The sequence below is a fragment of the Crocuta crocuta genome, unplaced genomic scaffold (assembly GCF_008692635.1).
Source record: "Crocuta crocuta isolate KB4526 unplaced genomic scaffold, BGI_CrCroc_1.0 scaffold264, whole genome shotgun sequence".
Lineage (NCBI taxonomy): Eukaryota > Metazoa > Chordata > Mammalia > Carnivora > Hyaenidae > Crocuta > Crocuta crocuta.
The window spans coordinates 1639059-1652412 of record NW_027529597.1 but is presented as its reverse complement, the minus strand read 5'-3'; the positions used below and the strand labels follow the sequence as shown (position 1 = coordinate 1652412).

The window sequence follows — 13354 nt, the reverse complement described above, 5'->3', positions numbered from 1 at the left end:
TATGTGTCCTAGAATTTAATTCATTTATGATGCTACCCAGACTTAGTGGGGACCCCACAAATTAAGTCTCAGTCCCACAAGACAGACCCCATTGCAGACACCAGTCACAAGTGTGGGTCCCTGGGCTACTCATACTTCTGTCTAATTTGGCTACAAATCAGGGATTCCCATGACCCCCACTTCAGGTTTGACAATTTGCAGTAATGGCTAACAAAACCCAGGGAAATACTTTACTTATTATTACTGATTTTATTATGAAGGATATTGTAAAGGATACAAATAAACAATGAGCTACATAGGGTGAGGTCTGGAAGTGTCCTGAGTTTAAGAGCTTCTGTCTCTGAGGAATTTGGAATGTGTCAGGGCCTCAGCATGTGGATCTGTTCATACCGAGAGCTCTCTGAACTCCCTCATTTAGGGTTTTTATGGAAGTTCCATTACAGAGACATGACTGGTTATATCATTGGCCACTGGTGATTAACTAAATCCCCATTCCGGCTCCCTCCCCAGATGTTGAGGAGTGGGCTGAAAGTCCCAACCCTCTGACCACAAAGTTTAGGTATGGTTGAAAAGGGCTTATTATGAATAACAAAAACTACTCCTCTCCCTCTATCACCCAAGAAATTATAAGGGTTTTTGGCACTCTGTGCCAGGAATTGAGAACAACCAAGTATATTTCTTACTATGTCTCATTTTCACACTTTTTTTTTTTTAATTAGTAAATTCTGCTGTGAAATACATAACTAGGGACACTGATTTACAACCCAGACATTTTTCATGCCATGGTGTCGCCCATAGAAGATTGTCCTTTTAGTGGGGTTATGCTCAGGAGAACCTCGAAAAGGGCTCTGAGCTGGCAGGAACTGTGAATAACTTACCTGGTGAAACAAAGAAAATGTAGTCAGTGAGTCCTCAAGAAGAAATGGTAGCTGAGTTCTGGAGAGCTGAGCATCAGTTACAAGTAGATCAGAAGATACAAGCTTGTTTAGGAGCAAATAAAGCACTATTTAAGGGGATTTTTGATAATGCAATTACACCTTCCTTTTTTAATGTTTATTTACTTTTGAGAGAGAGAGAGAAGGGGAGGGGCAGAGGGGGTAAGAAGGGCAGAGAGGGAGGAAGGCAGAGGATCCAAAGCAAGCTCTGCGTTGACAGCACAGAGCACCGTGTGGGGCTTGAACTCATGAACCATGAGATAATGACCTGAGCTAAAGTCATATGCATAACCAACTAAGCCAGCCAGGCACCCCACACCTTTCTTTTACAGAAGGTTTTCTTTTTGATGTCCTATTTTTATCTTTTGCATATTATTATTTTACTATGTTCCAGCTGGGTAGTAAACAGTAACAGGCCACTATCACTCACGTTCTTTCTAACTTTCAGAACCACCTTAAAATGTTGGACTTAGTCTCATTTTGTAAAAAACGGAATTGCCAATCTGGTAGTTAACTTCACCATAAGGTGGGGTCAACAGTATTTAGGCCTCAATCAAACTCCAAACAGGTTCTTTAACTATGTCATGTTGTCCTCTCTTTATATGTATTTATAAGGAAAAAAAACAGCAATAACAAACTTCTTTGGCCAGTTGACACTAGTTGTATCTAAGAGAGAGCATCAGTCATAAACTAATCATATGATTTCCATCCTTACTCTTCAGTTTCTTTGGCAACTAAGAAGAGATTGTATCTTTTCACTCTCATACCATTATCAGGAAGTTCCAGCCTAAAAGAGTATGCGTAACATGCATGCATTTGCTGAATAAAACATCTGATCACATGTCTTCTTTACAGAAAGACCTTGAAGAAGTTATTTGGTGGAAAATGCCCTAAATGGATTTAGGAATTTCAATATGAACGAAAGATGTGAAAAAGGAAAGAAACGAAAAAATATGCTCTTAAAGACTTTTTTAAGACTGACTATGCTTTTCCATTTGTGTATTATATAAGATTTTACTAGAATGTTCAAAATTAAACCACATTAAAGTAATCAAAGCACTCTTAGAAATGATTCCGTAATAATGATTGGGACTTGAAGATACAGCTGTTTTTGGTTAAGTACTGGCTCTTAAAAAATATTTGAAGTAAAATGAAAAGTAAGAAAAACATTTCCTTTTTATTTTTTATATTTATTTATTTGTTTATTTATTTCTGAGACAGAGAGAGACAGCATGAGCAGGGGAGGAACAGAAAGAGAGGGAGACATAGAATCTGAAACAGGCTCCAGGCTCTGAGCTAGCTGTCAGCACAGAGCCTGAGGTGGGGCTTGAACCCATGAACCGTGAGATCATGACCTGAGCTGAAGTCGGACACTTAACCAACCAAGCCACCCAGGAACCCCAGACATTTCCCTTTTAATTGTCCATAGTTTAGAACGTTAACATAAAGTGTGATCAAGTGGGAAATATTCCACTCTGATGAATTGCTGTAGTTTTTAAATTCAGTGCCCTTTTGAAACATATAATATCGAAAGGCTTGACAGTTTGGCAAAGCTGTTTATATCAGTCAAATATTGCCAGACTTTGTCTTCCATATGCCACCAGATTTCTCCCTCATTTTGCTTCCGGCAGCTCAGGCAACCAAATTCTATAATAGTGATCTTCTCTCCTACCTCATCCGCATTGAGACCCCCCTCATTCATTCAGAGGGTTTTGTTTACCAATTTCCTCTTCTCACGTGAGAGAAGTTTATACACATTACACCAAGAATGGGCTGGTTTTGAAGTCAAGCCCTGGGCTGAATTGGCCCATGACTCTTCTTCCTGAAAAATCTATCTCTGTTCTAAGATTTACCAGGCTGAAGATATTAGCTGGTTATAATGGAAATGCAATACAGTGAACCAGAAATTTTAACTTCACTTTAGAAATACAGTTAATACTAGATTATGTAATCATCTCATTATAGGTGTAGCATGATTCAGAAAGCATTTTTAATTGTTTAAAATGTTTTTATTTATTTTTGAGAGAGACAGCATGTGGGGGAGGAACAGAGAGAGAGGGGGGGAGACACAGAATCTGAACCAGGCTCCAGGCTCCAAGCTGTCAGCACAGAGCCTGACCAAAGCAGGGCTCAAATTCATGAACCATGAGATTATGACCTGAGCGGAAGTGAGACACTCAATGGATTGAGCCACTTAGGTGCCCCTAGAAGGCATTTTTAAAACAGTAGAAACCCAATGTAATTGTATACATGATGGTGGTCATTGTGAATTATTAAATATAGCATCTTAAAATTACAATCAGCTGGCATTTCTAGGGACAATAAGTAATGAGGAAACAGAATATTACAACTATTCTAACTCATCTTTTTTGGACTAACTGCAGAAAGAGTTATACATTTTTATCCTTTTTTTTTTTTTTTTTTTTTTTTTTNTATAACAAGTTTGATTTTTTTTTCTTTTTTTTTTTTTTTTTTTTTTTTTTTTTTTTTTTTTTTTGTATTTGCATTGCCTTACTCCCTTTACCTCAAGCCCTCATGTCCTCACGGTCTATATTATTTGGAAGCCTCTGATTCATTATCCAGGATCCTTCTCAAAACAGTTCTGTTCTAACCTCCTTCTTGGATGGCCCCTTACGTATTCCCAAGTTCCTGGTAGAAATGTTCTGTCCTTCATTTTCCCTTGTTCATATCACCCTGATTCTGTCCCTTTCTCTTTCTCCCCTTTCTGCAACATGAGGCTCTTGACTGACAGATTTTCACCTTCTAGTTATGACATGTCTTGTCTGGGAAGGTCAGATTATTTGACTAGGCCGGTCATCTGTGTTGAGTGAAACTCTCAGCAATAGTTCCCTTCCTTTCCCCGGTATTGAGACTTTGTGGAAAGCTTGCTGCAAACAGAAATTCTGTTTTGTTGTGTTCCTATCTGCAATGTGCTATATGATCTTCAAAAGTCCCAAAAAGAGAGCCAGTAACAATTTGTATGTATTTACTCTGGGAAACCTTGTTCAGATCAACATCAACATAACTTAAAGAAATTTAATCTTTAAGTTTATCTCAGTTTAGTTCCCTATGTATGATTCCTTTCCTGATATTCTGTCACCATGCCCAAGCATGCTAAAAATAGGTAACAAGTTGGGATGCCTACCACTTCTGCAGAATTGCAGGTTAGACAGCATTCTAATATTTTAGTGCTTCAGTTTATGCTATGGGATTTGCATAATTCTTAAATAACATAGAGTGTATGGCCTCTTCTTTCCTCCTCCTCCTCCCCTGCCCCTTTCACCTCTTCTTGCTTCTTATTCTCTCTCCCCTGCTCTTTCTTTCTGCCCTATCACCTCTGTCTTTATGGATTATGGGCATAATTCCGTTGAGATTTTTGTGCAATGACACTCTAAGAAACATTCCTTATTTTAAAAAAAAAAAATCCCACAAGAAATGCATATTTTTGGCTAACAGACTGTGAAATGCCCTGATGAAAAGTGGAAATTTGTCACTTCTTGAAATAATTCAGAATACCTAGCAATTACAGAGCACACAGGGACTTAGAGAGTTGACAAAATATGTCCTTTCATTTCTGAAAGTTTTATCATCAGGTAGAGTACAATTTCCTCCCTCTCTCTCACAAAAAAAGTCGCTCCATATATATTGACTCACCTCTCTCATATTTTTTGATGTTTTTCTTCTCCCTTTATAGTGGTATGAAACCAAGAAGGAGGTATGGAGAGTAGGTAGAGGAGACAAAGAGTGATATAGAGTCATGCTAAGTGTAAGGAGTTTTGTGTTTTGGATACTAAAGAAAAAGACATTATATTCTTAGGAGAATAGGTTAATATGTAAAATATTAATAACATCTTTTAATAACAATGAGGAACTAGAGGCTTCTTTTTACATTTTGGTTATAAAACCATTTTATGTGTAATTTCACACCTAAAATAAAAAATCATCAATTTTCTACGACCACTAACACCATAAAACAAGAATGTTAATTACATTTGTACTTTCAGTTCTACAAAACAGTAATTCCTTCCACTCTGAAGATATGCCAAGACCACAAGAATCTGAATGCCACAGAACACCTGCAAATCAGGCAGAAAAGGAAACAAAGTGTTCCAAAGGTCGGGATTTTCTTTATTTGGCTTTTAAATTTTTTATTTGTGTGTGTGTGTGTGTGTGGTGTAAAGTATATATGAGTAGTGTTTGTTATTTCCTTAAATGTCAACATTTCTAAGTATACTGACATTAAAGACAAAAAGCTACACATTCCAATAAAAAAAAAAGACCATAATTAAGCTTATATTAAATGTCCATAAATATAGATAAAACATAGCATTGTAAGTGTATATTCAGGTCTCTCTTTAAGTTGATGAGATTAAACAAAGGTTTGTTTAATTCATGCATTGTGACAGAAAAGAGTTCAGTGACTTTTCTGGATAATTCCAGAAAGGCAGAATACAGTTTAAAGGTCACAACTGCAAAGCTAAAAGCAAGGGAAAGAATTTAAGCTAAATCTTACTATGTGCACGTGTGCCTGTGCACACACATGTACACACATGTAGAAACTGGAGAGAAGAGAGGATTTTTTTTTTCCTTTTGAGAACCATCTCCTTGGATACATTCTGTATCCATCGTTTTCACTCCCAGAGCCTCGGTGAAAGAGAGCTTCAAGTTGGATAATTGAACAAACCAGGAACACAAGAAGGTGAGGAATCCTGGCTATAAATCACAAAGAACAAGGAGCTGATTAAATCAAAGTGACCCACAAGACCTCAGAAGAAGGTAATGATGATAAAATGCATTTGTAAAATTCTAAACCATTTTCAGGTAAGTTTACCTGTGCAGGACATATTATTCCTCTATAAATGGAGATAATCAAATCATAGTCAATATATGGGAAAAGCATCTAATCCAGTGCCTGGTACACAGCACATGCTCATAACTGATCACTACAATGACAAAAATAACTACACTTAGTAGTAATATACCATAAATCTATTCAGATTTCTGTCTTGTTCTCCCAGACACCTTTGAAATACATGTTTTCATTCGGGATTTAAGACAGCAAAAGTGACTTGGATGGAAGTCATGAATTTATAAATTATACTTATAAATTATATTTATTAATTGTAGATATTAAAATANATGAGATCATGACCTGAGCAGAAGTTGGATGCTTTACCGACTGAGCCATCTGGGTGCTCCCCACTCCCTTTTTTTTTTTTTTTTTTTTTTTTTTTTTACCCTTCTCCTTTATCTGCTGGGTCAGAGAGGTTATTGTTTATATGGCTATGAGTCCAAATTTGAGTCCCTTAGGTCATTGCTATGTAGTGTCTCCTCACTCCAGCAGCTTCACTAGGAACATGTCAAGAAAACATAATGTCAGGCCCACCCCAGACCTGCTTCAGCAGAGCCTGCATTTTAACTAGATGTATAGGTAACTTGCATGCACATGATAGTTGAAAAGGCAGTACCTTAGAACGCTAGTGCTCAAACCAGGCTCTATCCAAGGAACTTTAAAGAAAAAAATAATAATAATTCTGATATCCAGAATCTGCTTTGGACTGACTAGATCAGCATTTATGGAGGTGGGCCAGAAAGGATTAAGGTGTTTTTTGTTTTGTTCTGTTTTGTTTTAAACTCTCCATTCCCCAGTGATTCTTCTGTGCAGCCTGTGGTCTTTGCAAGTGGGTGGCTACAAAGAAAGTGTAAATATGGAAAGGATGCAGAGCACTTACAAAACAGTTGCTGGGTTAGTCAACTTCAGTAGTTCAAAGGGAGCAAGAAAAGAATCAAACAGAACTGGTAATTTCTGCAGAGAGAACAAAGTACAATCACAAGGCTCTGCATCACTGAGTCAGTTTCTGCATAGCTGAGCCTTCCCTCTTCCTCGTTTTCTGGCATTTTCTTTAGGTGTAGTGTGCCCTCAAGGTGTCCATGACCCTCAAAGCTACCCCCACCTTTTGCTAAGGTTTTCAGCCCCTTTTTCAGATAAGATGACCCTTTCTCTCTTTCCTGAATCCCCAAGACTCCATCCGGTCTCTTCCAGCTAATTTCTCTTGTTCTGTTTCGGCACAAGAGGCCATCTCTGACCACTGCACCTGTTGAAATCAGGCCTTTTAAAAGGCTTTACCTTCCTTCAGAATGTCTATCAATATTTTAATTATGAATTTATTCATGCAACTATTTACTTCTCGTTAAACCAAAATTCCCATGAGGACACAGGCAATTCTGTCTGTGTTCAGAGTATAATTACCAGCAAGAGTTTGACTGTCTTACGAAATATCTACATGGTTGAGTTAAGGTACAGATACGAGAACATTCACTGACACATTATTGTAATTAAAAACCTATTAAATACTCAAATTTTTGTGTCAATAATGGAATACTTAATTTATCATGCTAAACCTAAGGGGACCTAGCCTAATCATATGAAATGGAAGAAGTAGATATATACTTATGGATGTGAAAGATACCCATACTTATAATATTTTTTTTTAAAAGGAAGTTGTCGAGAAATTTATAATGTGTGATTCTATTTTATTTTTACAACGTGTTATGTTTTTGATAAATGCATGTGCACATGCACAGGTACACACATACCTGTTTTCCCTCAGGCACAATGGTTAACTTTCTGAACCTTGTTATCTGCCAATGCTCTTTGTACCTTGGGGGCTGTTATAGGTGTTACCTAAAGCATACTTTTTCTTTTCTTTTCCTTCACTGGTTGGCTCCTGCTTGTTTTCCAGATCTCGGATCATTGCTAAAGTGAGAGTCTTGCTTGGCACTACTAATTAACCTTTACTGTCCTCATAATATGTCCTTATACCATGGATGCCTCTTCTTTGTCACACTTTTCCTGTCACTTTGCCACCATCTTAATGACTCTTGGGGGCGTGTTTATCTGTCCCGTCAAATAGAAGCTCTGGGAGGCTGCTGTGTGTGGTCGCTGTACATCCTTGCATCTTCAGAACATCTTCTAGCATTTCACAGAATCAAGCATTATTATTTAAATGAAGTTTATGAATTAATGAATTTTCATTCTCCACCTTATATATTGGGAAACCTATCTCTGAATAGTTAGGCAACTTGCTCAGAGTAATTAGCTAATAAGTGGTGAGCCAGAATTTAAAGCACACTTGACCTCATTCTACAACTTGTGTTCTCAACAAGTAATAAATTACCAAGTTAATGTTTCAAAACCGATTTTACAAAAATGAAAATGCTGAACCCAGGAAACACTTAAGCACATACTATCTCTGTCTTTCTCAGAGACATCTCAATGAGACTATTATTATTATCTCTATATGAGGAGGAAGGGGAGGGAGCATGAGAATCTTCTTATCTACTGATGATCAAATAGCCACCATTGGGAATTCTTTCATTGTTAAGCCAGATGACTTGACACTAGTTTATGACTTGGTGACTTGCCATAGCCAATACTTCTCATAAAATTCTGTCTGTGACTAACGTGTTATTCCTGTGAGAGAATGTGTATTCCTACCTATATCAGGTGTTCAAGCATGTTCATTTCCACTGACAGACAGTAATGTGTATTTGTATTTCAATTTTTTAAAAAGGTGGAGACTCAGTTAAAAATGAAGAGTCACTGTGCTTAGAATTGAAGTGAATTCAATTATGAATCTGTTAATATTTAGGTCCACTTTAGCACTAACTTTAGATTTGACCCATAAACAGATAATTTCTCTGGGTAGTTAATAGTATGGAGAGGTAGAGGCAGTCATTCAAGATGAAAACATCCTACTGTTTTCTAAGATTCACAGAAATACTACATTAAAAAAATAAATTTATAGCAATACTGTTAATATTTTCTAAAATGCACTCACTCACCCTCTGACAAAAAAAAAAGAAAAAAATTGGCTTAGGAAAAAGCCCATTAAGATTTGAATGTAATATGATTTGAGCAAGACTTCAGAGAATATTATTTTCAAAGTTTATTTTATATTTATATATATGAAATTATATTAACATTGTATAAATTATGTGTATAATGAATTATAAAAATATTATATGAATTATACTTATATATGAAGTTGTTTATAAGGCCTACCATGTTTTCTTTTGAATATTCTCAATTGTGGTAAAATTGGTTCCAGAAAATTAATTCCATCCTTAAAGTTTACTCTCTGCCAATTTGTTGAGCTATCTATACACACACACGTCACACTCACACATACACACATATATATGTATATACACAATCACATATTCTCTCTATGTATATAGGTGTTATGTGTATTTGTTTATGTATATATAAAGATGCGGATATAGATACATAGATGTCTTTGAAAGGTCATTGTTCTCTAGCTGTAAAGAATTGGATTTTCAAACAGAGGACTCCGCTCTCCCTGTAGCTCTGGCCCAAAGCTGCAAGGGCACCGTGTTTATAAAGCACTTTCTGCTTTCTGCTTTCCCTGCTTTCTTCATCTGGTAATTAATGGCAGGAAGTAAGTGATTGTGCAGTTCTTTTTTTTTTTTTTATATTTATTTATTTTTGAAAGAGAGACAGAGTGTGAGCAGGGGAGGAGGAGAGAGAGGGAGACAAAGAATCCGAAGCAGGCTCCAGGCTCTGAGCTGTCAGCACACAGCCTGATGTGGGGCTCGAACTCATGAGACATGAGATCATGGCCTGAGCTGAAGTCAGATGCTCAACCGACTGAGCCATCCAGGTGCCCCGATTGTGCAGTTCTGATATCCCCTAGTTTTTCTTTCTTCTCCCCCTCACGATAGAGCATACTTAAAGATTTTTTCTTTTCTGAGCATTGAATTGATTTACACCTTATGAGGAGATAGTTTTGTTTATAATTAGCTAAGATTATTATTTTGTGTTTAAGAAATGAAAAATTAGCAAGATACCCAGCTGTCTTTACTTTGGATATCTCTTTCAGCATGGCAGTTTGATGACTTAAAGTGTAAATGAATGAAATGTAGAGTATGTGAATCCTTGTGATTCACACGGGGTTGCATACTAGAAAAGATCTGGTTTAGTGCTGTTCTTAAAACATTTGGAAAAATAATATGACATCTGTCAAATATCAAATGGAGTGGTATGTCTTCAGGGGTGTGTATGTAAAGATAGGATTACATTTGCATGCATATGTATTATACTAAAATCATAAAATAGACTTTTCACCAGAAGTACTGGAAATTCAATGTCCAAGGAATATTTGATCCTTCAAAGTAGTGACCATGGAAGGCTCTAAACTTATTCTAATCAGGTTGTCATTGCACAAAATAGTTCAGGAATTTCTTTTTAGAATTGCTTACAGTGTTTTCTTTTGTATATTCTCAGTGGTGGTAAAACTTTGTTACAGAAAATCAATTCCATCCCTAAAGGTTAGTCCAAATACGATTTGAATTGGTGTGAAATTTGGCATAATGCCTGTCTTCTTAGTCCTCGCTGAAAAACTTATTCCTGGCAGCAGCAGCAGCAGAAGTATCTTATTATAAAGCTTTTTCACTTATAAGATAGCCCTATGGCATGGATCCCAAATGTCATGTTCTGATAAGCCCCATTTGTCACATTGGTAAGAAATTAAATGCACTTTATGCTTTAAATTTGAAATGGGGATGCAGTGGAATGTGAGAAATATCTCTTTTCAATTTGGAAGGCAAAGTCATCAATCACCCATTAGGTAAATGATGCATTTACTTTAGTCCTGTCAATAAAAAGATCAATTAACATTACCAGGTCCTGTCTTGTAAGAACACACTTGGTACTACTTTTCTTTGACCCTAATAAGAATTCAGAATTGTCTCTCTAGTTGTTGAACCAAAATATCTTTATTTAAAGAAAAATACTAATTGATAATTTTATTTATTTATTTTTTATTTAAAATTTTATTTTAATGTTTATTCATTTTTGAGAGACAGAGGGAGACAGAGTGGGAGTGAGGGAGGGGCAAGAGAGAGGGAGACATGAAATCCACAGCAGGCTCCAGGCTCTGAGCTGTCAGCACAGAACGCGATGCAGGGCTTGAATCCACGAACTGTGAGATCATGACCTGAGCTGAAGTCGGACGCTTAACTCACTGAGCCACCCAGGTACCCCCTAATTGATTATTTTAAAACAATAGAAAAAATATATATACTGTATATATTTATTGTTTTCCATCTCAGTTTTTTTTGGAACAGAGATCTTAAACCTTTGTAGTTCTAAGTGATAAGTGCATGAAATGTTTTTTGTTGCAATATTTGATCTCTGACCTCAGTTCCTGACAGAGCTCGAAAGTCCCTTGGAATTTCCTGGGTAATAGGAGTGTCTTTGGTTCTAATGAGGTGACTCTTGGTGGGCTTCTGGATGGCTTCAGGATGAGGGTTGGTCACTGGAAGGACCAAGCCATGATTAGAAGCTTGGAACTTCCAGCCCCAACTCCCATAGTTCGATAAGGGTAAAGGGGGTGGAAGTTGAATTGATAATCAATCATGACTATATGATGATGGCTCCATAAAAAGTCCCAAAAGTTCAGAGTTTGAAGAGCTTCCAGATTGGTGAATACATCCATCCATGTGCTGGAAGGTGGTGCACCCATCCTCCCAGGGACAGACCATCCTATGCTTAATATTCTTCTGGACTTCGTCGTGCGTATCTTTTCATCAGTGTTCATCTCTATCCTTTATCATGTCCTTTAGCATCACACAAACTGGTGAGATGTAAATACGTATTTCTTGGAGTCTGTGAGATGTTCTGGCACATTATTGAACCCAAGGAGGTGGTTAAGGGTACCCCAGTCTATAGTCAGTTGTTAGGAAGTAGTGGGCACTTCTACAGTGTGGTATCTGAAGAAACAGTCTCCTGAGACTGAGCCTTTAACTTGTGGGAGCTGATGCTGACTCAAGGTAGGTAGTGTCAGAACTGCATTGAAGCCAGTTGGTGCTGGATAATTGGCCCAGATCAGGAGTGGTGTGAGTGTGGTACTAGTGTGAGAGTAAAGGGAAGCATGACACTTTTTCCTAGACAGTAGTTTTGAATGAGTCCTATCAGATTTAAAAAACATTCTCCCTATTTTTGAGTGTAAGATACTTCTCTCAAGTTTCTTTCCTTCCTTCTTTCTTTCTTTCTTTCTTTCCTTCCTTCTTTCTTTCTTTCTTTCTTTCTTTCTTTCTTTCTTTCTTTCTTTCGAAAAAGAGAGAGACAGAGAGAGAGAGCAGGAGAGGGACAAGAGAGAGAGGGAGAGAGAGAGAATCCCAAGCAGGATCCACACTGTCAGTGCAGAGCCCCAGGTAGGGCTTGAACTCATGAACAGTGAGATCATGACCTGAGCTGAAACCAAAAGTAGGACGCTTAACCAACTGAGTCACCCAGGTGCCCCTCTCTCAGGTTTCTTAAAAATGGAATCCATCAGTTTCTGCATCAATTCAGATTTCCATGGGATTCTATGATCCTTTTAAAAGCAGCAGCATTATTTTAGCCAGCTAGAGGAGAAAAATCAATTAGTTGTGACTGTCTATCTTGTCCTGATGTCTCATTAGTCCTTAAATGTGTTTGACTAGTCCAGAGACAGTTTGCAAATCCATCCCTGTCCCCCCTTTGGGTATCCCCACTGGTCATTACCTTTGTCCCAGATTATTACAATTGCTATGCTAATTCCATGTATTTGGATTCTTTATTCTAAAACAATGTTTAGGCAGTTTTATTTCTTTATTTTAACAAAGTGATCAGATCACCTAACTTCCCATTCAAAAAAATAGACAAACAAAACTAAACAAAAACTCTGAAGACTCTCTGTTCCCTCCTTAAGTATAAATTCACCCTGTTGTACACGGTCATCCATGTGTTTGCCATTGCTTCCAATGTTATTTATCATAGTTTGCCTTCAAATATTCTATACTCCATGTTACACTGTCCTCGGATACTCCTGTTGTAATTTTTTTGTCATGTTTCCCCCTCAGCTTGAAAATACTATGGTCATTGTATTTCATATTTGTTTTACAGTTTTTTAAAACCCACTTGTGACGCAGTATCTTTTAATAAAATTTCTCTGCCCTGATTTCGTGGAAGTTGTATCTTCCTCATGTGATTCTTACAGCAAATGAATTTTCCTACACATTTTACTTCCTAGATTGCTTTTATTCCCATGTTTTAAATTCCCATCTTTTATCTTCCCTCAATGGAGAGCTCATGAGAGTAGGTACAAGTCATTATTCATTGTTAATGATCTTTGCTGTGTCTTACACAGCATATATGCTCAATAAATATCTGTTTTATTGATTGTAACTACATAGATATGACACACACAATGTTTATATTCTTAAAGGTTTTCTCAGGGGCACCTGGGTGGCTTAGTTGGTTAAGTGTCCGNCAAGCAGATGGTTGTTACTTAGGAATTCAGAAACAGTGAGAAAAGAACATTTTGATGCTCGGTTTATACTTAAGGAGGCAACAGAGAGTCTTCAGGATTTTT

General features: G+C 37.1%; 2 long non-coding RNA genes across 4 annotated transcripts in view; both read left to right on the top strand.

Annotated features, from left to right (window-relative positions):
- Nucleotides 1-13354, top strand: part of LOC144229742 (uncharacterized) — a 664030-nt gene that overhangs the window by 126801 nt on the left and 523875 nt on the right. The window lies entirely within an intron of this gene.
- LOC144229741 (uncharacterized) overlaps nt 1-13354 on the top strand; it is a 211794-nt gene that overhangs the window by 66839 nt on the left and 131601 nt on the right. The window contains exon 3 of one of the 3 annotated variants that reach the window (XR_013334582.1): nt 4940-5044. The exons of the other annotated variants lie outside the window; for them this stretch is intronic. This is a non-coding gene — a long non-coding RNA (uncharacterized LOC144229741). Of the gene's footprint in view, nt 1-4939; nt 5045-13354 lie in introns of those variants that run through there. 3 annotated transcript variants of the gene reach the window in all.